The 25699-nt window shown below is 47.2% G+C and overlaps 1 protein-coding gene across 1 annotated transcript in view; it reads right to left on the reverse strand.

Moving 5' to 3' along the window:
• Positions 1–25699, reverse strand: part of GABBR2 (gamma-aminobutyric acid type B receptor subunit 2) — a 419145-nt gene that overhangs the window by 291260 nt on the left and 102186 nt on the right. The window lies entirely within an intron of this gene.

Below are 25699 nucleotides of genomic sequence, written 5' to 3' on the forward strand. Positions count from 1 at the left end.
CTAGAATGAAAGCCCCAGGTGGGCAAGGATTTTGTCATTGTTTTCACTGCTGTCTCCCCAAAGCTTGGAGAGGGGCCTCAGTAAAGATTCAGTAAGATCTGTTGGGGCCAGGCGCGAAGGCTCACGCCCGTAATCCTAGCACTTTGGGAGGTTGAGGCAGGCAGATCACTTGAGGTCAGGAGTTTGAGAACAGTCTGGCCAACATGGCGAAACCCCGTCTCTATTAAAAATACAAAAATTAACCAGGCGTGGCAGCACGCACCTATAATCCCGGCTACTCAGAAGGCTGAGGTGGGAGAATCACTTGAACCTGGAAGATGGAGGCTGCAGTGAGCCGGGATCACACCCTGCACCCCAGCTTGGGTGACAGAGCGAGACTCCATCTCAAAAATAAAATAAAATAAAATAAAATTTAAAAAATCTGTTCGACACTTTCCCTTCATCTGCTTTCCTCCTCCTTGCTCTACTTCCACGTCTCTCTTTATTTTTGTCTTTCTCTCTATTCTGTGTCCTCCTCATTTTTTCTGCTTGTCCTCCACCTTCCCCTTAAGTGACCGCAATATGGGATCAGAGTGAACTAGGGTTTCCTGCTCCCTCTTCATTTATTTGAGAAACTCCTCAGAACTGTGGCCCGCGTCTGTGCCGACAGGGACTAGTCCGACATGGTTTCTGGCCTCGGGGAGCTCACTGATGGTGGAGGCAGTGAGGCCGGGGCACGTGGTCACCTCCCGTGGGGGATGGTGGCCGGTGCTGTGGGACAGAGGCAGATCCAGGCTGTGGGCACTGCAAGGAAAGCCAGGGAGGGCTCTGGAAGAGGGAACACTTGAGATGGAAATCGTAGGCGGAGGAGCAGCACGAATACAGGCAAGGAGGTGGAAAAGTGAGACGGGAACAGAAACAACCCAGCTCGCTTCAACAGTGAATGACAGGGATGAGGTGGCCAGGGAGAAGGTTTAGAGCTCTTAACACCAGGCTAGGGAGCTTGAATACTACAGATTTTCGGTAAACAATTCAATTTAAAATTTTTAATTTAATTTCAAAACTGGCCAAGTTAATTTATTTTCCCAAGAAAGAAAGAGAGAAAGGAAGGAGGAAAGAAAGGAAGAGAGGGAGAGAGAGAGGGAGGGAAGGAGGGAAGACTAAGTTCTTACTGCTTCTGGGGCCCTCTATTAACGATCCCTATTCCTTGATTGAAAGCAACACTTCTCACCCCCAGCAGAGCATGAGCAGACGTAACAGAGTAGTTCATGTTTTAATTGTTTCTACCATGATTTTTTTTTTTTTTTTTGGAATCTACCGTGATTTACTGAATCATTTCTAGTTTTAATACATTTCTGTAATGACTTTGGCTTGTTTTCTAATCTGTAGCTAATGACAACGATAATAACAGTACCGCAGGATTTATAATCAAAGTTGCATTAAAATAATATTAGCAACAATGAATTTATTAATACATGTTTGCTCGGCAAACACTTTCTGAATACCTAGTCCATGCAAGATTCTGCATTAGTAACAATGTCTTGGCTTTTCACAAATATAAAACACTGGGATATGTCACCTAAAATATCTGAGACTATTTGACAACCAGTATGGGAGTCGGAGAATCTTACAATGTTCCCAAATATTTATCTGACTGAATTTTCACCAGACTGGGTGTGGTAGGCAAAGTTTTGGCCACATTGACCTTCACCCCTTGGAATTACCTCCATGAATATTTTATGTTACATGGCAAAAGGGACTTTGCAGATGTCATGAAGGTTACTAATCAGTTGACCTTAAATTATTATACATGTAAGCCCAGTATAGTCACACAAGTCCTTAAAAGCAGAGATCTTTCTCTACCTAATAGCAGAGGGGAGATCAGAGATTGGAAGCATGAGATGAGTTTGATATGCCATTGTTGGTTTGAAGAGGAAGAGGTCCACATGTCAAGAAAGCAGGGACCTCTGTTCTACAATTGCAAGAAACTGAACTCTGCCAGTAACCAGAATGAGCATGGAAGCAAATCTTCCCTAGTTGAACCTCCAGATATGAACCCAGCCCAGGTGACACGTTGATTTTGGTCATATGAAGCCCTGACAAAGGGACCCAGGGGAGCCACACTGTGCCCAGACTTCTGGCATAGAACTGTCAGACAATAAATAGGTGTGGTTTACATCACCAAATTTGTGGTGATCAGTTACAGAAGCATAGAAAGCAAATACACTCAGTTAAAATGAGAAAAATAAGAATGACACAGTAAGGTTTTCCTTAAAGTTAATTCCATTTGAAAAACGATCCTTAATTTACAGATGAGGTCCTTTGTAGTTGTATGGTGTTGAAATATTTTTCTGTTATAAAAGGATATAAATGAAAGAGGTCTTGTTTTTAATGTCCTGACATGACAAAATAGAAAACATTTTCACCCTATGTAAGTTTCTGTTCCGTGGCCCTCCCCTTCTTGGTGTGTGAAACCCCAACATCTAGGCATTTCTAATCTAGCCCCACACTCTCAATTTCAGATGCAGAGACTGAGGACTAGAGAGGAGAAGGGATTTGTCCACTGTCTTGCCAGGATTAGGAGAGGGATTTCTGGATTCCCAGTCTCTCAGCATTTGAATAGTCTAGAGAACTCAACAGGAGAAGAGAAGTTTAAAGCTGACAGCATTCTAGAAAAGACCATTTCCCCCAGGATAATGCCACAAGCCTAGGTCTCCAGATCAGAGCTCTTGGCTAGAAGCAAGAGAAACAACACACTGGGCACCAAGCATGCTTCCCTGGCTCCCCTAAAGGGAGCATCTTTGCAGTGAATAACAAAATAAATCACATGGATGTATCTGTCCCATTTTCGATGCTATTTTCCCTTATCCTAATTTCTAATGCTGTATCTTCTTACCTAACATGATTTGTGTCCCAAATAGATGGACTTTCCAGCTCACCAAAGGTGAATTTTGGGGGCTGGATCAGCTTAGAGTTTTTTTGTTTGTTTGTTTTGTTTTTTGAGACGGAGTCTCGCTCTGTCGCCCAGGCTGGAGTGCAGTGGCACGATCTCGGCTCACTGCAAGCTCCGCCTCCCGGGTTCACGCCATTCTCCTGCCTCAGTCTCCCGAGTAGCTGGGACTACAGGCACCCGCCGCCACACCCAGCTAATTTTTTGCATTTTTTAGTAGAGACGGGATTTCACCATGTTAGCCAGGATGGTCTCGATCTCCTGACCTCGTGATCCGCCTGCCTCGGCCTCCCAAAGTGCTGGGATTACAGGCGTGAGCCACCGCGCCTGGCCAGTTTAGAGTTTTTTCAACTCAGCCCCTCAGGGGCCTAAAGCCCAGCAGATAGGGCAGTGAAAGGAGCACTGAGCTCCTCGCCTTCACTTCAACCAGCAGCTCCTCTGCCATCTGCCTCATCTATAGCATCAGAGCTCCACAGAACACTTAATTTTAAAGCTAGTAGTTTTAAAACACTTAATTACACTGCTAGTAGCAAAAGTGTTTGAAAACCACCCAGATGACCCTGAACGTCCTTACAGAGTATAGTGTTTGTCTCTGGCCTCAGGAAGGGTGGGTGAGTGTCTTATAAGCATGGTGTTTCGGCATACACGCCAGAGGCTACCCACTGTAAGTTAATCCACTGCACATGAATGTACCTAATGATCAAGTCACCAAGTCGCTGGGGAACTTCTCTAAGTTTTAGTTTCCTGAAGGACTCCTTGCAGATACATTGCCACAGCCATTTCATAGGATTTGTCCTTTGAGCTCAGGTGAAAGTCAATATTATGCGTATTTCACATTTTCCCTTCTCGAATGCTGCACTTGGAGATGTTCCCCTAAAGGGCTGTTGATTACCCTCCTCTTCTTGTGGACCAGCCCCAGCCTGAGCCAGGGAAATGCCGGAAGCTTTTCGATACCCCATTTAAGGTATCAGTCTGACAGCTTTTAGTGAGCTGTTCACTGGGCAAAACCATCATTCTGAGAAGTTATTTACGGCAAGTTGTCTTTCCGTGATTTGGTTTTTGATGAATTACTCTCAGAGCCACTCTAAGGGGGGTCTGTGTCCTGGAAGAAAGCTATGGGCTTTATCATGCTCTCCTTTTCCCCCCACTTCCCCCACCAGAAACCCCACTCACTTCTAGAGGATATTCTGACTGGTTGGCAATGGCCACAACCTGACCAGCAGGCAGGAAGTAATTCATCACGGTTCATACTTTCATGCAATAGCTCAAAGCTTCATGACTGGCCTAGCCTCTGTCTTCAGTCTTGCCACCTGGAGATTGGCTCTAGCACATAATAGTTGCTCCATAAGTGCTGCCTTCCTTCCCTCCCTCTTCTCTCTGGTATTTGTTACTACCTTCCTTTGACTCCTCATCTACTGAAGCTCATGGTCACTACCTCACAACTCCTGTCTGCTGTTCCACTGCCAAGGGCTTCTCCTTCCCTATAAGGACTTGTCACAGAGAACTCATCATTGGCACATATAGGCTCTTAAAATTCAGCACTTAAAAATGGGAACCGATCCAAAAACCATGAAAATCAATTTTCAAATGAAAAAGTGAGGCTCCAGATGAAATCCATTTTCATTTAAATCTCATTTTTAAAGAATTAAAATACTTTTTTGATTTAAAAATTTCAAAGAAAATGTTGCTGAGAGTTAAAATGTAAAAATGCCAAGAAAATGTCAGAGTTAATAACAACCCATCTGAAACTGGGAATTACTCCATGCAGAATTTCAGAATGGAAAGAGAATTTAAAAGCTAATGTGTCCAACGTGCCTCTGTTAGAAAGTCCCCTCTGGGTCTCCCGCACAGGAGCACTCAGTATGTGCTCACGTCTGTCCCTCCAGTGCCAGGGATCTCACTCTCTCACTAGGGAGCTAATTTGTCCTCAGCCAGCTCTGCTTCTTAGAAAATTCTTCCTGTCATTGGCCTGGAAATCAGATAGCTAAGCTCCACAGAGTGACTCAGAGAGATGTCTTCAGGCTAAACTAACCTTAGCCCTTCCAATCATCCCCATACAGGATAGTTTTACAGCCTGCTTGTCCAAGAGTTATTTCACGGACAGCCTTTGGATGACAGATTTTGGGGGCATGTAGCACCTAGAATGGTCCCGCAAATACCTCCATCTGCCCTGCCCAAGAAAGCAACGCTAGCTGACGTATACCGTGCCCTCAATATGCGTTAGGTACAGTACTAAGAACTTGATGTCAAGGATATTATTCATGCCTCACAATATTATTAAAAGCTATAGGCTGAGCATCCCTAATTCAAAAATCTGAAATCCAAAATGCTCCAAAATCCAAAACTTTTTGAGCACAAATATGCTGCTCAATAAAAATGTTCACCGGAGCATTTTGGATTTTGAATATTTGGATTTGGGATGTTCAGTCTTTAAATACAATGCAGCTATTTCAAAATCTGAAAAACTCCAAAATCTGAAACATTTCTAGTCCCAAGTATTTTGGATAAGGGGTACTCAACTTGTACTGTTATTTCCCTGTTACAGATAAGGAATTTGAGGCTCAGAAATAATAACTTGCCCAATTTCAGGTAGTCTAACTTCAGAGCACTGTTTTATTTTAAATAAGAATATGCTACGAAATATTTCACTCACAGAATATTCCATATACAATAACTTAATAAGGTATGAAAAATAGTAATGTGAACACACATACATCCAGCATCACAGTTATGTTGAAGACCTCTGTGCCCACACCTGCACATAGCCCTCCTTCACCCAGGCGGAGCCTCAGGCCTGAATTTTGCATTTATCCTTCTTCTTCTTCTTTTTTTTTTTGAGACGGACTCTCACTCTATCACCTAGGCTGGAGTGCAATGGCATGATCTTGGCTCACTGCAACTTCTGCCTCCCAGGTTCAAGCAATTCTCCTACCTCAACCTCCTGAATAGATGGGATCACAAGGCACATGCCACTGTGCCCAGTTAATTTTTGTATTTTTAGTGGAGATGAGGTTGTGCCATGTTGGCCAGGCTGGTCTTCAACTCCTGACCTCAAGTGATCCACCCCCCTTGGCCTCCCGAAGTGCTGGGATTATAGAAGTGAGCCACCACGCCAGCCCCTTCTTTGCTTTTCTTTACAGTTTTATGTGTACATGTTTCTTAAACACTATATCATTTAATTTTACTCATTTTTGAACATACATATAAAAGGAATTGTGTTTATACATTTCACCTGAAACTTGCTCTTATGGCTCCACGTTACGTTTGTGAGATTTTATACGCTGAATATAGCTGTGGTTCATTCATTTTCATAGCTGTGTAGTATGCCATTGTGTGAATATGCCACTGTTTGTTCATTCCTCTGCCAATGGACCCTTGGGCTGTTTCCAGCATTTAGTTTGGTTGCTGCTGTAAGCAAGATGGTCGAATATTTCCATACCTGCCTCCTGGCACACATATGAAGAGTTTCTCTAGGGTATAAACCTGGAAATTCAATTGTTGAATCAGAGCATTTGCTGCATGTTCTCTAAGTGGTTTGATCCATTTACACTCCCATCAGCAGTGTTTTAGAGATCTCACTGCTCCATATCCTTGCCAGCTTTAATTTTTGCCAGTCTTGTGGGTATTTGATATCACATTTCAATTTGTATGTTCCTGATTACTAAAGAGGTTAAGCCATCTTTTCATATGCTTATAGCCTGTGTTTCCTCTTTTGGACTGGTGACTTTGCCCATTTTTCTACTGGGTTGTTTGTCTTTTCCTTATTGATTTGTTCAGAGCACTCCCAGCCGCAATGCCAAGCTGAATGAAATGATCACCTCCTGCATTCTGAGTATTGACTTCTGTTAATGCGGCCTCAGTCTGCACACCTTCTATTGGGCTCCTACATCATACAGAGCTTGCTGTCAGTCAAAACTACTAAATCAGCACCTATTATCTTGGGTAGCAAAACACCTACAATCCTTCCTTGGTGCCCAGGGGAGAAAAAACCTATGTGATAAAATCCAGCCAACCAAAAGATGAATCAAAAATATAGATCTCAGGAATGGAGGAGGACTTGTGGTAAAAAAGGAGTGATAGTGAGCGCAAGACCTATTTCACACGAAACAACTGGCAATGTGAAGATCATAATGGAACATAAAATGCAGGAGGCAGAGGAGGGAAGAGAAGTTGTAAGATTGTTAATTTCCTCTTCTTCCATAGAAGGGCTTTAATCGATACCATCTAAAATGGAAAACTCTAGTTTAAAAGCCAGGATTTTAACCTCACTGCTTTTCATAATCTTTTATTACCCTTGGAGAGACATTTCGGAAACAAATATTTTCTGTAGCAAAGGCAAAATTGTTTAATGGTGAGCAATTCCTTCTATTTTACTTTTCCTCATTTTCTTCTGTTACACGCAAATAAATAAAATTCAACAACAATCTAAAGTAAGATGCAATAATGATCTCATTTTAGAAAATTATTTCTTTATAATATATGCATAGAGAGATATCTGGAATGAGAATCACTGAATGTTAAAGGTTACGAGATTTCAGTGGTTTTTTTGTTCTTTCTTCTTTTACTTAAATAAAAAAAAAATACAGACTACTTTTATAAAGACAGAAAGTCATTTTTAAACTGGTAAGCTTTCCACACCCAGGATGCTTTCTCAATCACTGAAGTTTCCCTCTTTCTGTTCATCTGTGGGTGATTTTCTGAACCTAAGAACAGACTTTAACATTTATCATTGCTAAATCATGTTCAAAATTAGCCCAGCACCATGTCCAACTGAATTAAACATACACTATACTGTTTTGCCATTGCAACTAATTCACTGAAACATTTTCAATCATCTACTAAGTACTAGGAGCTTTCCAGGAAACAGTAAGTTCATGTGACCTATAAAAATTCTTTGAACAGAACAGGTACCCAATAAACATTTACTGAAGTGCTAAATTTAGAAATAAGAATAGTAATAATAATAACACAGTGAGCCCTTATATAGCATTTGCCTGTGCCAGACACTATTCTAATTGCTTTATACACACTAACTCACTGAATCCTCCCAATAACCCTATGAACCATGTCCCATTATTATCCACATTTTAATAGATGAAGAAACTGAGGATCAGAGAGGTGAGTATTTGCCCCCAGTTGCACATAGTGAGTGAGGGGCAGAGTTGGGAGTCAAACCCATGGAGTCAGGCTCCAGAGTCCATGCTCCATCATATCCATGTTCTGTTCTTCTTCTTGGGCACACAGTGAGACTACATTTCCCAGCCCCCCTTATAATTAGGTGTGACTACCGAGTTTTGGGCAATGGACTATGAACAAAGACGATGTGTGCCATGCCCAGGTTGGCCTGTAAAACCATTCCATGGGCATTCTGTGCTCTCTTTTCCATCCATAGTGTGAGTGGGGAAAAAAAATCCAAGGACCTGAAACAGGAAGAACCGCCCCCCCCCCGCCCAGATCCCAAATCCCTATGGCAATCCTGGAAGGGGACATCACCATGTCACGAGAGAAACCATCCCAAGGAGGGCAGCCTCATGAGCTGACAGCCTCCAGGTGCAGTGTCTTTGGGTATGCCTCAGAGGAGGCCACCCTCTTCCCAGACCCCTCCAGCCATGGACTGAGCATGGCAGAGCAACAAGGGCTCCTCATTTCTGGCCAGTGTAAGACTTGACTACAGGTAATCTCTGAGCCCACTGGTCCAGCTGGAACTTTCTTAGAGCAGCACTGCTGCCAGGGACTCTTCCTACCAGAGCCTCTTTCCTTCCCCGCTCCCTTTACTGGTGTCAAACCCACCGCACAATCTGAAGGCTCACCCTGCCCATCTCTCTTCATATCCTTTCAAAGGAATTTCCCCAGGGCCCCTCTAACTCTGAGCATCTGCTTCCCAGAACACCAACCAACACACCCTTTCAAGCTGCACTTGACAATGACATAAGCAAGAAATAACTTTCATTCATGAAACTTCTGGGCTATAGAGGTGCAGTCACTACAGAGAGGCTGCATCAACTAACAAACATCCTTAAATGCCTGCTGTAAGCATTTTGAAACATAAAGAACCAGCACACCTGGGAACTATTAAAGAAGGGTAAAGACAGTTGAGAGAGACAAGTAAAGATTATAGGAAAGGGTACAAAGTGTATATGCCTTACATTTTAAAAAGTGTTTTCCTATCATTCAAGACACTTAGGTCAAACCAGAACAAGAATTTCAGGGATATAGCCAGAGATAACTAAGGTGTACTGAGCTTGGCTGTCCTTTTTTTTTTTTTTTTTTTTTAAAGACAGGATCTCCCTCTGTCACTCAAGCTAGAGTTAAGTGGTACCATCATGGCTCACAGTAGCCTCAACCTCCTGGGCTCAAATGATCCTCCCACCTCAGCCTCCTTAGTACCTGGGACCACAGGTGCACACCACCACCACCACACTAATTTTTTAATTTTTTGCAGAGACATGTCTCACAATGTTGCCTAAACTGGTCTTGAACTCCTGGACTTGAACTCCTGGGATCAAGCAGTCCTTCCACCTTGGCCTTCCAAAGTGCTAGGATTACAGGCATGAGTCATCATGCCCTGCTGAACTAAGTTGTCTTATTCCCTTCGGTCCCCCTACGCCTATCAAAGATTTTGGCCCCAAACAGGTGTTTAATACATCCTAGCTGGACTAAATTACTGCTGCTTGGCAGATACAATCACTGCTGGTGGGTAGAGCCTGAAATAAAAGTAGTCATATCCATAGCGCTGTCCCAAACAGCTTATTAACTCCAGCCATCTTGAGTTTTTCACACCCCTTCCCCGGGGTGATGGACAGACCATCTGCTTCTAAAAGTCTCCAGAGAGCCAGGCTGTCCATCCTGAACACTGAGAAAAACTGGCATTTCTGTATTCTCCCTGAAGCTGTCACTCTGAATTCTTGGCCGGCTGCAGACTGTGTTATTTGAGGATGATGGAGCCATAGCACACATCTCTCCTCTGCACTGTTAAAGCCAATTACCCAATTTACAAAATGTTTCTCAAAGACTGGGAGATACAAACTGCGTCTCCTAATTAGCTGTCAGTAAGCCTCCCCACATATGCAGGTGTGACATTTTTAAAAGGCAGGGTCACAAACACAAAGTGTGCTCGGGCTGCCGGTCAGGATGGCGGTGCTCTTTTCTGCAGCTTTGTGCAAATATCACATGTTGGCAGCCCTTCTCCGGGGGTGGGGGCTGGATCGCCCTCTTAAGAGATTCCAAACTCCAACTATGTGTGCCACCAAGCCATCGCCATTCCTTTCCATTCCACAGTTGTGGGGCACATTGGTTCCACATTGGCTGGGCGCCTGAGCTAGGTAGGGGAAGATGACATGGGTAAGACTGGGTCCTTGCTCTCATGGGATTTATAATCTGGAGTGGGTCAGAGATACAGAAATAATTTAGAAACATGTAGTAAATGGTGTAATGGAGGGTTGGACCTGGAGTTAGAGAATATTCATTCATCCCATAAACGCCCCCTAGGTGATGAAGAACCAGGTCCCATGGTAGATGCTGAGGACACATAAGAGGTGACATACAGTCTTGGCCATCAGGGAGCTTTCTGTTCAGGAGGGAAGAAAAGATTCAAACAGCCATAACATGGGGCAGGATAGAAGTGGGAGCAATGGCAGAGACATAAGTCACACAAAAAAGGGAAGGAATATTCAAATCACACTGAGATATTCTGCCAAGACTTCTTGGAGGAGGCGGCATTTGAGCTGAGCCTTGCAAGAGGAGCGGGAGACTGAAGTGGTGGGAGGGCACACCAGAATGAGTTACCAGCAAGAGTGAAGGCTTTGAAATAGGAAGGTGCAGGGCACCTCAGAGAAAAGGTCCATCCTGTTCACTAGCAGGAACACAGGATGGAGAAGGGATGGGTGGGGTCAGATTGGCTTGAGCCAGCGCAACGGGAACATTGAACACAGGTAGGTGTGGTTTTCTTTCCTTCAGGCAGCGAGAAGTCACTGCAGCACTTTCACCAGGGGAGTGCCGAGAGGGAAGAGGCACTTGCTTTACACAGATGCCTCTGGCAGCTGGGGCAGAGGAGGAAGGCCCAATGGGGAGGAAGGAGGCTGGGGACAGGTGGGTGCATTGGTCCAGGCGTGAAGTGCTGGTGGATGGCTTGGCAAGCAACTTGGCCTAGCAACCCTGGGAAAGACGTGTGTCCACTGGGGAATTCATTAGCCAAAGGTCTGTGAGGCTTAGGTTTGACCAATTCATGATGTCAACAAGACTCGTTCAAATGGGTCCATCTCAGTAGTCTCCTTCATGGGAGGTCAATGATGGGGAAGACTGACGAGGAAAGAGATCGAAGAAAGAATAAACCAGCTATGTCAGGCACAGGATGTCAGCTCCAGACCTGCCACTGCCTCACTCTGTGACCCCACCTCATCTGTGCGTCACTTAAAAAACAAAAATGTTGAGTTAACAGATTTGTCATTCATCAGAGTTAGCAAAGCAAAGCAGGCTATATTTTGGCAACGAACAACCCCTAAATTTCAGTGGGTCACCCCAGGAAAAGTTGATTCCTCTCTCAAGCAAGGGTGGGTGCTTGAAACATCCCAGATACCTAGGAGCCCAAGTTAATGGAACAACTGCCATCTTGAATGCAGCCAGATGCCAATGGGGAAGGAAAATGAAAACTCTGGAGAGGTTCAGCCAGCAATTAAATTGACCTCATTGACTGGACATGGCCCATGAGACAGGCATGGCCCCACCCAAGTACCAGGGACACAAAGTGCAACTTACTAAGTGAGGAGAGAACCAGATACCAGGGAGCCTACTATGACTGCCACAGATGTGTTTTTCACATCTACAGCCTACCAGTCTGTGTTTTTGTCTGCACTCAAGGCCAGATTTTGGTTCAATTTATACATATCCAGCTAACATTTATTTAATACTGACCTATGTGCCAGGAAATAAGCTAAATTCTTTATATGCATTAGCTCACTTACTATTTATAACATATCTCATTTAATATTTGTAATGACCCCATGGGGTAGATACCATTATTAACATTCATTTAACAGAGGAGGAAAGACAGGTTCGGGGAGCTTAACTGACAAGTTCGAGATCACACGGCTGGTAAGCCATGAAGCCTGCACTCAAACCCAGACTATCATCCTCCAAACCTTATGCTCTTAGGAATGAGGCCATCTCTTTAGAGCTGGCCAGAGATAGGGTGAAAGGCCTTGGAGAGCAGTGAGAAGCCTGCAGGAGAGTGTTGTAGAAATGATTATTTCACCAGGTGAAGGAATAGATTCTAATCCTGAGAATCCATAAGGAAAGGCAAAGAGCCAGGGAAAGTGAGGATATGTCTTAGAACAGCAAGTCCAGTAACTCTCCAGGTTGGAGCACTAAAAGGGTGAATGGGAGATGTGAGGGGTGAGACTGGAAAGGGAGGCTGGGGCAGCCTCTGGTAGGCCCTAAGCTGGCCAGTGCCAGCTTAAGGAGGTTGCCCCTTATTCATCAGTCCATAGGGAGTTTCCTTTTGTTTTGTTTTACCATTTTATTTTAGTTATTTATTTTTTCTTTTTTGGAGACAGGGTCTCACTCTGTTGCCCAGGCTGGAGTGCAGTGGTACAATCACAACCCACTGCAGCTTTGACCTCCTGGGCTCAAGTGATCCTCCCACCTAGGGCTCCTAAAGCTCTGGGATTACAGGCGTGCACCACGCCTGGCCATTCTAATTATTTTTAAGTGAACAATTCACTGGCATTAAGTGCACTCACCACGCTGTGTAACCATCACCACTATCTATTTCCAGAATGTTTTCATCATCCCTAACAGAAAAGCTCTACACCCATTAAACCCTGGAACTTCTTAAGAGTGCTTTGACCTGATCATAACATCGGAAGAGCTGAGGACAGGGAAGACAACCCTGGCAGCCACTTGAAGGGCATTATTCAAGTGAGGAAGCGCAGGGCATGGGGAGGGGTGAGAGACCAGTACAGTGGTTCAGGGGCAACGGCAGGAGCAGGGGAAAGGGGTCAGGAACAAGAGGAAGAGTAGCCTCTGGGAGAGAGGGGAGTCCTAGCTTCCTTCCTTCAGGGGCTGTGTGAGTCTGGGCCACTGGGACCCTCTGAGGTAGAGAAGCCAAGAGGGGGTGCTGGGCCCAGACGACACTGCTAAGTCCAGCACTGGGCACAAGGCTGGTGAGGCACTGGCCAGCTGCCCACGCTACCGACTTTCCCTTGGAAGCCATGTCCCTGAATCTGACAGTCCTTCCTGGCACACGGGCCAGAGCTATCCCAACAGCTCCCCTATGTGCTAACACCCACTGGGCGCCTGCTGGGAGATGAAGGGTGGCTGCAGGGTGGGTCCTCACCCCGTCTCCGTGGCCACGCTCATTCCTCAGGTGCCCGCCCTCCATCTGCAGCGACTCAGCTGGAGTTAATTATGTGCCTCGCTTGTCCTCCAGCTGGGGACATGGTGGTCACTCCCCCACCTGATAGATGAGGGCTGGGCTGCTGTCACACATCACTGTGACCAGGGACTCTACTCAAGGGCTCCAATTCTCCGAGCCCGGCATAAGTCCTTCTGCCTCTCTGCATCACAAGCTGCCGCAGGCACCTGTTTCCAGAGGCCCTTCCCAGGGGCGATTTCCCCAACACCCCAACATCTCAGGTCTAACCCCACAAACACAGTGTTGCCCACACTTGGAGGTTGTAAGGGAGTTCTGGGGTCTAGGCTGCACAAGCAGCCTTGAGCATAGCTGTGTTCCCATCTCAACATCCTGCTCCCAGGTCCCAGCTCCTCCACATCTGAGGTCCTAATGCACCTTCCCAGTGTCTAGCCCCAGGACTCAATTCTGGGCCGCCTCCCACCCCATGGCTGAGAGCCTGCTAAGGAGTCCCCAAGCCCATCACCACATTGCCTGCGCAGGGGCTGGCACCTGGTGCTGCCTCTGGATTCACGGAAGAATGTGAGGCCTCTCCCTGCCTAGGAAAGGGGGCAAAGGGGTTTCAGCTTGGAACCTTGCTAGACGGACAGAGCAGTAGATACCACCAAGTGCTGGGAGGGGAGGGGAGGGGCTCTAGGAGAGGAATTCGCTGGAGGGGTGGAGCCCAGGGAAAGCTCCTGTGGCTCTTGAGGCAGCAGTTTGGGACCAGTGCATTTAGGAGCATAACCCCTGGGGAAGCCCCTTGGCAGGACCTCTCGACCAGGTGGCTGGCACAATTTGAAAAGCAGCAGCCTTTGGAAGGCCAGAGGGAGGTGCAGACCTGCACAGGGCAGCCCATCCCCAGAGGTGAAAGTCAAAGTCCACATCTGATAGGGGAGCAGCTCTCAGGCCTGGTCCTCCCTTTGTATAACAGGGAAGTAATGCTGGGAAGGCCTAACCATGGCACTCGAGGGAGCTGCATGGGGCAGAAGCCCGAGCCCTTTGCTAACCATGAATGCTGAATTTTTCAGTTTGATGTGCTAGGCGTTTACTGAGGATCTCCTTCAGGCCGAGATCTGCCAGGCACTTGGCAAACAGGAGGAAACAGGTCAGAGCTCCGTTCTCAGGGAGCTCACATGCCAGCGAGGATGAGAGAGGGCACAGTCACCACAGAGGAGGGTGTCTTAGTCTACTTGGGCTTCTATCACAAAAAACCACAAACTAGGCAGATGAGAAACAACAGCAATTCATTTCCAACCGTTCTGGAGGCCGAAAAGTTTGAGATCAAGGCGCCAGCAGATTTGGTGTCCAGTGAAGGCTGGTTTCCTGGTTTATGGACGGCGCCTTCTGGCTGTGTCCTTACATGGCGGGAGAGGAGAACAAGCTCCCTTGCACCTCTTTTATAAGGCAGAATCCATTCATGAGGGCTCTACCCTCGTGACCTAATCACCCTGCTTCCCAAAGGCCCTACCTCCTAATACCATCACTTTGGGGGCTAGGATTTCAACATATGACTCTGGGAGGTGGGAAGGAAACATTTAGACTGTAGCAGATGGGACAGCATTCCATGAAAGGGGCAGCAGAGGGTGTGGAGTCCAGAGCCAGCCGCCAGATGCAGTGCCAGAAATCAGGGAAGCCTTCCTGCAGGGGCGGGGTGCTTGGTGCCTTTGCTGAGTCTTGGTGCATAAGGAGAAGTCAGCCAAATGGACAGGGTGAAGGAGGGTGGCCTACCGTGAGCAGGGTGCCCAGGTTCCAACCACGAGGCACTCCCTGCTCAGACACAGGGAAAAGTAAGGCTACATGTGGCCCCCCACTGTCCCCTCCCCAGAACTCTGCTCCATAAACACCTGTCACAGGCTCCTGGGCCCTTTCTCAGATCCAAAGACAAAGAAAACATTACCTTCACAAATCCTGCAGACAGGACAGAAGGCCTTTTTGGGGTTCATTCACTTTCATGCAGGAAAAAAGTATTCTTTTTTTCTCTGAATAGCAACCTTGGTGTGAAATTGTTACTCAGTTTTCTTATTAAGTTTAACAAACCCTTCCTGAAACTTGAAAACTATTTGAACCCAGTTTTTCTTGCAAATAAAAAAAAAACTAGCAGGAAAATAAATAAGGCAGACACAGAAGGACAAATACTGTATGATTCCACCTATATGAGATACCTAAAGTAGTCAAGTTTATGGAGACAGGAAGGAGAACCGTGGTCGCCAGGGGTGGGGGAGAGGGGACTGGGGCGCTAGTGTTTAGTGAGTATGAAGTTTCAGTTTGATAGTCCCAGAAGTTCTGGGACTAGATAGTGGTGATGGTCATACAACAATGTAAATGTACTGAATGCTGCTGAGCTGTATATTTAACAAATGATTAAAATTGTCAATTTATTCTGTGCATATTTTGTCACAATTAAAAAAACAATCAGGGGGCCGGGCGCAGTGGCTCACACCTGTAATCCTAGCACTTTGGGAGGCCGAGGCAGGCAGATCACAAGGTCAGGAGATTGAGGCCATCCTAGGTAACATGGTGAAACCCCGTCTCTACTAAACATACAAAAAAATTAGCCGGGCATGGTGGCAGGCACCTGTAGTCCCAGCCACTCAGGAGGCTGAGGCAGCAGAATGGCGTGAACCCGGGAGGCAGAGCTTGCAGTGAGCTGAGATCACACCACTGCACTCCAGCCTGGGCAACAGGGTGAGACTGTCTCAAAAAAAAAAAAAAAAAAAAAAAAAAAAATTCAGGAAGGTAATACTTTCCCCAGGACAAATCTCCAGGCCTCTCTAAAACACAGTTTTCTCATCTGCAAAATGGGGGGAGAAATCCATTCCCCCCATTCTTTTGTTGTTGTTTTTCTGCAATAGGGTCTCACTCTGTTGCCCAGGCTGGAGTGCAGTGGCACCATCTTAGCTCACTACAGCCTTGACCACCCAGGGCTCCAGCGATCCTCCCACCTCAGCCTCTCGAGTAGCTGCGACTATAGGCGTGCACCACCACCCCCAGCTACTTTTTTGTAATTTTTAGTAGAGAGAGGGTTTCACCATGTTGCCCGGGTTGGTCTCGAACTCCTGAGTTCAAGCGATCTGCCCACCTCAGCCTCTCAAAGTGCTAGGATTACAGGCATGAGCCACTGTGGCCAGCCCATTCCTCCCTATTCTTTGAGCTTGGTAGAGAGAGAGAATCCATGCCTTTGTTCTCTGCCAGGTCAGGAAAGCGTTTTCCAAATGATACTTTACAAAAAACAAAAAAAAACAAAAAAAAAAACACTAAAAAAAACTAAAGAGAAATCAAAATGGAACTAAATAGTGATATACAAAAGCACAAAATGGCCCCATATCTAGAGGGTCAATTCCTGGATGGACAGGAGGCTGGAGGTTGTATGGATAAGGAAATGAGTTGCGCGAGAGGAGGAGGTTGCCCAGAGTACACAGCAATGGAGCTGAGCCGGTCTCGGTCTCCTCCCCCAGCCCTAAGTCCTCTTTCCTCAGCCATAGGTCCCCAAACCCTTAAGAGGGTATGTGGCTTCTGCCATGACACCTGTGTCCCATTCCCTTTGCCTGGCCAAGTCCATGCATCTTGCTTTCTTCTGGAAGTCCTTGCCAGATAAGATGCCCCTTCCATGGGCTGAGTCAGCACCCTCTGTTGGGGAAGGTCCATGGAGCCCCTGTCTCTCTCCTACATCTCTGTAGCTTAAGAGTCAAGGGTCCGGCTCTGGAGCCAGATGTCTGACTTCAAGTATCCCACTTACTAGCTGAAGGACCTTGGGCAGACTTTTAACTTCAGTTTCCTTCCCCATAAACAAGGATGATAATAGTGTTTACGTTATGCAGTTACTGTGAAGGTCAGATGAATTCATTCATTCAAAGGGCTGGGAAGAGTGCCGGTGCCGGTGAACACTTGGGAGATGTTAGCTCTTCCGTGTACTGCTCAGGACCCCTGCACCTGCACGCACTGAGTGCTCCTACCTGTTTGCTGAATTTTCCCAACCGGGGAAATAAAGGCAGTCACCGCACAGCCTTGGGGGTGGGGGCTCTGGTTTATGGGCTCCCTTCTCAGGCTTCACATTTATACAGCTGTGAAGGACCAGGACCACACCTGCCCTGTCTGGTCTCTCCTGAGGAAATGGTAGGGGATATCCTCAAAGCCCCCCTCCCCATTTTATTCCTATAACAGCCTGGCCCAGCCCAGCCCTGCCATAGAAGGAGTGGGTGATGTGGTCACAACAGGACCATATGGGGACCTGCCCCTTGCTATTTCTCACTATTTTGGGCCAATCTGTTGACATGACAACCAGGCTTTTAGACCCTGCCGCCCAGGGCTCTGTTTCTATCCTTACGCTTGCGTTCTGCATGACGCAGCCTCCATTTACCAGCTGCCTCCGTGGTTGGAGGGGCAGAGTCACAGATTCTGCAAGACCCCCTCCCCTTAACAGCTAGAGCAGGCAGCAGGTGAGACCTCCCACTGGCATCCCTACTCCCAATATGCATGGGAACTGGCAGCTCCCCTCCCCAAAGCCTGCAAGCCTTAGGCAAGCACAGAGGGAGGTCAGGCAATCACCTAGAAGCTTTGCATGAAACCCCAGGGCTGACTCACCTTCCCCAGCCAGGAGCTGATAAGGCCCATCCCCACGCTGCGCTCAGTCTCCAGATACTCATATTTTAGGAAATACTAGGTCAACAAGGGATCCTAGGGGCTGTCTGGGCCAAGCGCTGCATTGTGAACCCAAGTGGTGCAGCTTGTCTGAGATCTACAGGACCCCACCCCTGTCAGCCCATGATTCAGGCCACCCCACCAAGATTCCATACATGGTGCTCGAAAATAGATGGCAAAGAGTGTGTGTGTTCTCCTGCACAACAGAGCACACAGAATTTTATTCTTATGCCGGGAACTTTGTGATCACAAACAACATGCCAGGGACAACATGCACGGGCTGAGTGCCCCCTAGGGTGGCAATAACAGCAGGCAGAAATAATAATAATAGCACTCAGCTCCTGAAGCTTGCTATGCGGCAGGGAAAATCCTGCACACTTCACAATCATCATCTCATGAAGCTGCATGTCCACAGCAACCCCCATTTTACAAAGGTGGAAAGAGAAGCTCAAAGAGTTTACATAACCAACTCCAGGACACACAGACAGCAGGAGGGAAGCTGGGCTTGGGGCCAGCCTGTCTGTGCACTCACCCACAACCTCATGAATCTTGGTGGTGGGGGGAGCTCAAGGATGAAGTAGCAGCAAGCATCACTGCCTTCCCAGAATCCCCACAGCCACCCGGGGTGAGGGCACAGGTAAAGAAACTTCCAGCAACGCACTCAGAGCAATAAGAAAAAGTGCTGGGGAGGGGAAGGGTAGATGATTGGGAAGAGCAGGGAAGAGAGTATTCACTTATAAGTAAGTTACTTTTATTTATTTTCATGTTTTTGGAGACAGAGTCTCACTCTGGAGTGCACTGGTGCAATCTTGGCTCACTGTAACCTCTGCCTCCCGTGTTCAAGCCAACTCTACTGCCTCAGCCTTCCAAGTAGCTGGGATTACAGGCGTGCATCACCACCTCCAGCTAACTTTTTGTATTTTTAATAGAAATGGGGTATCACCATGTTGCCCAGGCTGGTCTTGAACTCCTGAGCTCAGGCAATCCACCTGCCTTGGCCTCCCAAAGTGCTAGGATTACAGGTTCGAGCCACTGCGCCCAGCCTACTTATAAGCAAGTTCTAAGAGCTGTACCCTGAGCGAGGCTCATTCAGAGACAACATCCATCTGAAAAATTTCTGTCTTAGAAGAGGCCAGTGACTGGAACTGAGGAGGCCGGAGAGACATCTTGGAGAACGAGGCTTTTGAAAAGGAAGGACAGGAGCGTCTTCATTTTCCACAGTTCAGGAACTGCATCACCTACTCTCCAGGTAGAAAGTAAAAAATTCGTGTGCCACACCCACTGCATCCTCCACACTCTCTAGAAACAGGGTCAACACAAAACTACACAGGGAGATCTACTGTTAATATCGTGCATAAAGAAGAAAACAAAGGAATTTCGCTAGGAGGCTGGCGGGTGCAGTCAGCTGAAATAAATAAATTAAAATGCGACATTGTTGTCTCTGTGTACATTTGTTTTAATTACTGTTTACTGAAAAACTAAAACTTCACATAGGGAAGAAGAAAAAAAAAGTCCCCAAACGTGCATAACCAGTGTCTGTATGACAGATCTAACTTGGGGCGGGTGGGGTGGGACTTTCGTCTTCAGCTGTCACAGCAGCACCCAGCCAGGGGCGCGCACACAGCAGATCAAGCATCTGGAATGGGTTTCCACATGGCTGGCAGACGCTTGGACCTAAAAGCTCATCCAGCGAGCATGAACCCGGCTACCTAGGAGGCGGCATCACACAGCAACTCAGCCTCCGAGCCCGCCCACAGGCCACATGGGATGGGCAGAATTTTCCTGTTCCATCACAGTACACCACGTGTCCTCTATATGGTTTTCACTCTGTCTTTTATTAACGAGCCTCTTGTACACACAAATGGCTCCCCTGCCCCCTACCTCCTTATCGCCCTGGAGTGGACCTACCTGAAGGCAAGAACCATGCCTGTGCCACCTTTCTTGGGCCTGACCCTGAGCTCAGGCTGACCGGAAGACAAGACGGCACCCCCAGCTGCTGCATCTGTGGGGAATGGCAGAGAAGGCCTCATTCCTGGGTGGGATCTTTGGTGGCCTTGAAGGTGAGGACTGCAACCTGGGGGTCTCAAACTCAGTTCCTCAGGAGGCCTCTTGAAGAAAGACTGATATGGCATGGCCCTGCTGGGCAGGGCTCTGAGTCCCCACCACCATTTAACCAGAAGGGTTCCCTTCTGGAGATTTTATATGTGGACTTCCAGCAAATTGTGTTGGAATGGAGGGTTCTGTAGCCAAGCAGACCAAAGAACATCAGGAGACTAGAGCAGCCCCCTGAGGGCCTCGCCATAGCGGCTGGGCCTCACTCCATCACCTGGGGTCCTCTCAACCTAGGACCTGCAATGGGCACACTAGGCCTGTTTAGCAAATGGACAGAGAAAACAAAACAAAACCTCTCAAGAAACAAGTATAATCTTTAAGTTTCAACACAGGGTGAGGGCCCAGTGTTTTCTCCTGACCCGATGGAGGTTGAATTACACATGATCTTCAATCCCAGGCTGAGGGGGCCACCTCTGTCCTATGGAGCATATGGCCCCAGGCCCCTCAGACACAGCATGCAGTGGTGCTGACGGGCTCTGAGCGGGGCATACAGGTATACAGTGACCTGCCCAAGGAGGCTCAGGTATCAACTCAGGACACAAAACAGACCTGGGGACCCCACCCCACGTGGCACCAGGAGGCTTTGCCCAAGTCAAGAAGAGGGAGACAGGACAGTGTCTGAATTAGAAGGTGAGGTAGGAATGCCAGGGAGAGATGGGGATGGGTACAAGGCAGTTTGAGGACTGACCAGCCCGGTCTGGCTGAGGCAGATGGTAGGAGAAATGGGCAGAGCCGGAGCGCCAAAGTATTAATAGAAACCCGCCTGGATGCAGAGGGTAGGAATGCGAAGAGTCAATTAAGAAAGGGACAGGCATGCGCTGGCTAATTGCTGAAGCTGGGGGATGGGCTCATGGAGGCAGCTTATCCTACTCTTTCTAGTGAGGCATACATCTGAAATCACCCATCATAAAAAGCTCAAGAAAAAATCAGAGGAACAAGGAAGGGCCGTGCGGCCCCCCAAATCTCCCCTTTTCTCATTTCAATGATTCCAGGCACATCCACAGGCCCAAATCACAGCTAAGACATTGGGGCTACAAAGATGGAACAGCTCCTCTTTCTCTGCTGGGCAGAGCACTTCTTCCCAGGGAGTATTTCTAGCTGACCTCCCCACTCCAATAGCATCAACCATCATCTGTAGGCTGATGACCCCAAATCCTAACCTCCACCTCCCTGAAGCTCCAGACCACACATCTCCACCTGTGTGACCCACAGGTCCAAACCTGGACTTGCCATCTTCTCCTAAAATGTGATCAGTGTCCCAGCAAGCAGAATACAGACATGACCGGGTGAGAGAGGGGCTCTAGATTCTGACTCTGAGAAACCTGCTTTCTCTGCATAAGCCTTCTGGATAGGCATGGTGCCCAGCAAGTGCCCAGTCCAAAGAAGGGCTCAGCAAACATCAGCTGTCACCATGACTATGGTTATTTGCATTCATGTTAGTATCAACTTTCACCTCTGCAGGTTCCCCAAGGCAGAAAACTGGGAGCCATCCAAGACTCCATTGTTGCATGGCCCCTCGCACCTAGCCAGTCTCAAGTCCTGTATGTTCTACTCGCTGAGTGTCCACAGAACCATGTCAGCCTCTGCACCGCACCGCCACATGCTTGTGTCTGGCCTCACTGTGGCAGGTGACTCTGCTTCCAGGCCTGCTATCTCTCCTCTGCAAGTCACCTCCCCTCCAGAGTGATCTCCCTAAAATGAAAAGCTTATCACATCCCTCACTGATCAAAAGGCTTTCATGGCCCTCTGGTCCCTGAGTGAGCACCCTCTCACTGTGCTTTCCAAGGCTCAGCTCACATGTCACTTTTTGCTCCGAATCCTCCCTGATCCTAGTAAACGGGACTGACCGCTTCCACCCTGTGCCCCGCTGACCTCATACAAACTTCTACAACAATAACAGTGCTGCCCAGACTGTCATAAAACACACAATATCCAAACAAAACAAAACGTATCAGAATACCAATGTAGACTGTCAAATTTTATTTTCTCAAGTAAGGCCATTAAAAAACAAAACAAGGGCTGGGTGCAGTGGTTCACACCTGTAATCCCAACACTTTGGGAGGCCAAAGAGGAAGGATCATTTGAGGCCAGGAGTTTGGGACCAGCCTGGGCAACAGAGTGAGACCTCGTCTCCACACAAAAAAATTGAAATTAGCCACGCATGGTGGTGCACATCTGTAGTCCCAGCTACTTGGGAGGCTAAGGCGGGAGGATCACTTGAGCCTAGGAGTTAGAGCCTGCAGTAAGCTATGAAAATGCCACTGCACTCCAACCTGGAAGATGAAGCAAGACCCTGTCTCTTAAAAAAAAGAAAATAATAATGAAACAAATAAATCAATAAACAAATCCTAATGTCTGCTATTACCACAATTTCATTTTGGAAAGGACATGATAAGAAGGGAGGAGGAGGAGGGAAGGAAGGGCACCATCTCAAAGTGAGGGGTGTTCTTTAAAACAACAAAGTTAGCTCTAGTAAAAACTCATCCTTATTTTCCTCAGGGCACCATGGTCTCTTGAAGCTGTTAAGGCCAGTATGGGCCAAGGGCTGGTCATTGTGAATGTTTCCTGGTTTGTTCCCATATCCCACTGGAGGCTGCAACTTTCAGGCGGGCACTGCCAGGCTGAACCCGGAGATGCAAGTGTGGGGTAGTGGATGTCAAGCCCCAGTTGCCTGCGATTGTCAAAGTCAAGTACAGTGCAAACAGTGTGACCAAAGGGAAGACCCTTGGCTGAGCTGCTGAGTTGGTTTTAGAAAGATTTTACTTGAACAGCTCTCTCTTCTATTTTTTATTATTTTTTTGAGACAGAGTCTTGCTCTGTCACCCAGGCTGGAGTGCAGTGGTCTGATGACAGCTCACTACAGCCTCAACCTCCTGGGCTCAAGCAATCCTCCCTCCTCAGCCTCCTAAGTAGCTGGGACCACAGGCTTGCACCACCATGCTTGGTTAATTTTTTTTTTAAATGGTTGGTGGCCAGGTGCGGTGGCTCATGCTTGTAATCCCAGTACTTTGGGAGGCCGAGGCAGGTGGATCACGAGGTCAGGAGTTTGAGTCCAGCCTGGCCAACATGGTGAAACTACGCCTCTACTAAAAATACGAAAATTAGCTGGGCATGGTGACACGCACCCATAATCCCAGCTACTTGGGAGGCTGAGGCAGGAGAATCACTTGAATCCGGGAGGCAGAGGTTGCAGTGAGCCAAGATTGCACCACGGTATTCCAGCCTGGGCAACAGAGTGAGACTCCATCTCAAAAAAAAAAAAAAAAAAATTGGTAAAGGTCTCATTACGTTGCTTAGGCTGGTCTTGAACTCTTGAGCTCAAATGATCCTCCCTCCTTGACCTCCCAAAGTGCTGGGATTACAGGTGCGAGCCACTGCACCCGGCCTACAGCTCCTCTTTCTAATATCGCTCAGGAAACACACCCTGCAATAACGATGATCATAATAATCATAAAACAAACCTGCCCAAGCACTAGGGAACAATTTGAAATTGTTAATTGATTCGGTGGGGGAGGAAAAAACTGGAGGAAAGAGAGCGGAAATTCTCACGGAGATGCTCGGTTTCTTTTTTTAGCAAACTACCTCATACCTGCCACAGTCTTCCCTGAAACACCCAAGCGTTCACTGAATTCCACAACGTGGGGCCATAGTCTGTAGTGGAGAGTTCAGTATGCTACAGTCAGAAGCAGACATGACCTGGGTTCAGCTGTGTGGCCTCAGGCAAGTCACTTTGCTTCTCTAGGCCTTCCAATCCTATCTACAAAGCGTAGTGATTCCTTTTCGAGCTGTAGGGAGGGCCAGAGACACAGGAAAACACAGGCTCTGGAAACATGAGGACTTGGCCACCCAAGGGACTGCTGCTAGTATTCTTGTTGCTGCTAAGAAGACTGAATGCTCAGCAAGTCTGGACTAAGAGAGAAATGGGTTTCTTGTCAATAAATACGCCCACTCTCTCTGCCCTGTCTCCTACAGAGCACCTCATTTCATTTGCCAAGGCATTCCCTGTTTCAGAAAGATAAACAAGATCCCTGAAGGCTGGAAATCATTCTTCCAGCAACTTCCTCATTGCCCGCTGCAACTAAGATCTGGGTGGACATTCTCCGGCAAAGGATTTGGTCTGGAACTTTTCCACTGTGTTTCCTCAATGACCAAGGTTCATTCATGCTAGAGAGAGGAGGAATTTAATATCGCTAATTACTTTTTAGGGAGCAGTTTCATCCTGGAAATTTTGAAATTGATGTCTTATCCAGTTTCCCCTTGGTTGATATTATTCTCTCAAGATCCTTACTGAGCCTTCCAACAACACTTTTTTTATTCTCCTTCATGTTCCAGCTCTACATTTGCTTTTTTTGTCCCCCCTCAAGGGCAAGGATCGCCTCTCTGATTTTTGCCTCCCACCCTGGGCCTGGCCCATGAGTGAGGCTCCACCAGTACACTAGAAACAAAGACACGAAGATGTGATTTTCCCTAAGCATGCTTTCTGCAACTGCAGCTCAGAAATCTCACATGGTTCAAGATAAGAAACTGGCCCAAAGCTGATTAATTTTGCAAAACAGACCTTCCAGGGTAGCACACAAGATCTTCAGAAAGAATATTCTGGTTTTTGCTTCCCACTGAGAGCTTCAGGGACCATAATTAGAGCAGCATGGAGCAACAGACTCCGCTCTGGTTCACTAAACCCCAAGAACCTTCCTCCCAACACGGACAAAAATAACGTCTCGTTGCATCTGAAAATATCACCTAGAATTCAGATGTGTGCTCTCTCATTGTGTTCTGTGCATTTTTAAGCAGTTCTGTTTGGCTGGGTTTTGACAGCTGGAAGCTGAGGCTTGGAGACCCGCCCGGGCGCAGGGTGGTGCTTTTCAAAGATGTAGACCACTGCATCAGAACTACCCGGGGGCTTGTTAAAATGCCACTTCCCAAGCGCTATTCCAGACCTACCAAATCGGATTCTCTAGGGCTGCTCCATTTTTAATACACATCCCTGATGATCCGGGTACACACTAAAGTTTGAGATGCCAGCTCATTTTCCTGCCAAGGAGCTTTGCTTATTCCCCCACCCAACCTCCTACACACATCCATTTCATCGGCTTTACTGAGCAACAGTTTCTGCAGGACAGGACATCCATGCAGCTCTATGGAGTCACAGACTGCAGGTTCACCAAAGTTCTCAGTGTCTTGGTCTCTGCTCCAACATCGCCCTCACCCTTCCTAAAATAGCCACCCTTTGGGCTCCTAATGTTTGCTTTTGTTCCAGAAGATTGTGTTGTCATGCTTTTCCCTTCTACCCACAACATGGAGAAGGCTGGGCAGAGTAGGGCCTCAGAAATTGCTTACTGATTGACCAACACCTGCATGAATTGGAACACTCACTGGAAGATTGGTCCTTACATATGCATTTGTTTTTAATGCTGGCTGGATGCTCACACTAACAGCGACAACAATGGTAATCATAATAATCATAATGCTGGTGATAAAGATCTTTATGTAAGGCCCTTTCCAGGTTACAAAGACATGTCACACATTTTCCCCTTGACAGTCATCTGTAACACTCAAAACAAACGTTATCACACCCACTTTACAAATGGCAAACTGAGGCTCGGAGACATTAATTGGCTTTCCTGAGGACT

The sequence above is a fragment of the Chlorocebus sabaeus genome, chromosome 12 (genome assembly GCF_047675955.1).
Source record: "Chlorocebus sabaeus isolate Y175 chromosome 12, mChlSab1.0.hap1, whole genome shotgun sequence".
In the NCBI taxonomy this organism is placed as follows: Eukaryota; Metazoa; Chordata; class Mammalia; order Primates; family Cercopithecidae; genus Chlorocebus; species Chlorocebus sabaeus.